Below are 907 nucleotides of genomic sequence, written 5' to 3'. Positions count from 1 at the left end.
GAAAACACTTCCTCCTTGCTCTTAGCAAGTTATTTGTGCTCCAGTTCTAAACTGCTAGGCAAATCTCTGATAATTAATGAATTTCTACCAACATAATACCTCATAAAACATATCTTTTGGGTAACATACCTGCATTTATAGAAACATATTTAAGTTAAATGCACACCCAATCAAAAAAAAATTGTCCACATAATTTTAATGGAATTCAGCAAACCCATTCTAAAATATATCTGGGAAAGACATTTAGAGAAGAACCCAGGTCTTTTTCTTTTTTTTTCCCCAGAAGAAAAAATGAGGAATAAATTGTTTTACCAATCTTCATAATACATTATACATATTCAATAATTAAAACTGTGGTGTAGGAGCAAGCATCATATGTCCATAAATTAACATAGTATGATGTAATAGAGATCCAGAAAGAGAAACATGCAGTGTGAGAACTAAACACATGTTAAGTAAGACATGACACCATAAAACTCCTGGAAGAGAGCATAGGCAAAACAATCTCTGACATAGATCATACCAATGTTTTCTTAGGCCAGTCCCCCAAGGCAATAGAAATAAAAACAAAAATAAACAAATGGGACCTTATCAAACTTACAAGCTTTTGCACAGCAAAGGAAGCCATAAAAAAAGAAAAAATGAGAAGACAACTTACAGAATGGGAGAAAATATTTGCAAATGATGGAGTATCATTTGCATGATGGGAGAGAGAGAAGGAGGGAGAGAGAGAGCAGGGAGAGACAGAAGCAGGGAGACAGAGAAGGAGGGAAAGAGAGAAGGAGGGAGACAGAGAAGCAGGGAGAGAGAGAGAGAGAGAGAAGCAGGGACAGAGAGAAGCAGGGAGACAGAGAAGGAGGGAGAGAGAGAAGCGGGGAGAGAGAGAAGCAGGGAGGGAAGCGTGGGG

Source organism: Physeter macrocephalus, chromosome 4 (assembly GCF_002837175.3).
Source record: "Physeter macrocephalus isolate SW-GA chromosome 4, ASM283717v5, whole genome shotgun sequence".
Classification (NCBI taxonomy): domain Eukaryota; kingdom Metazoa; phylum Chordata; class Mammalia; order Artiodactyla; family Physeteridae; genus Physeter; species Physeter macrocephalus.
This window is presented reverse-complemented; position numbering follows the sequence as displayed.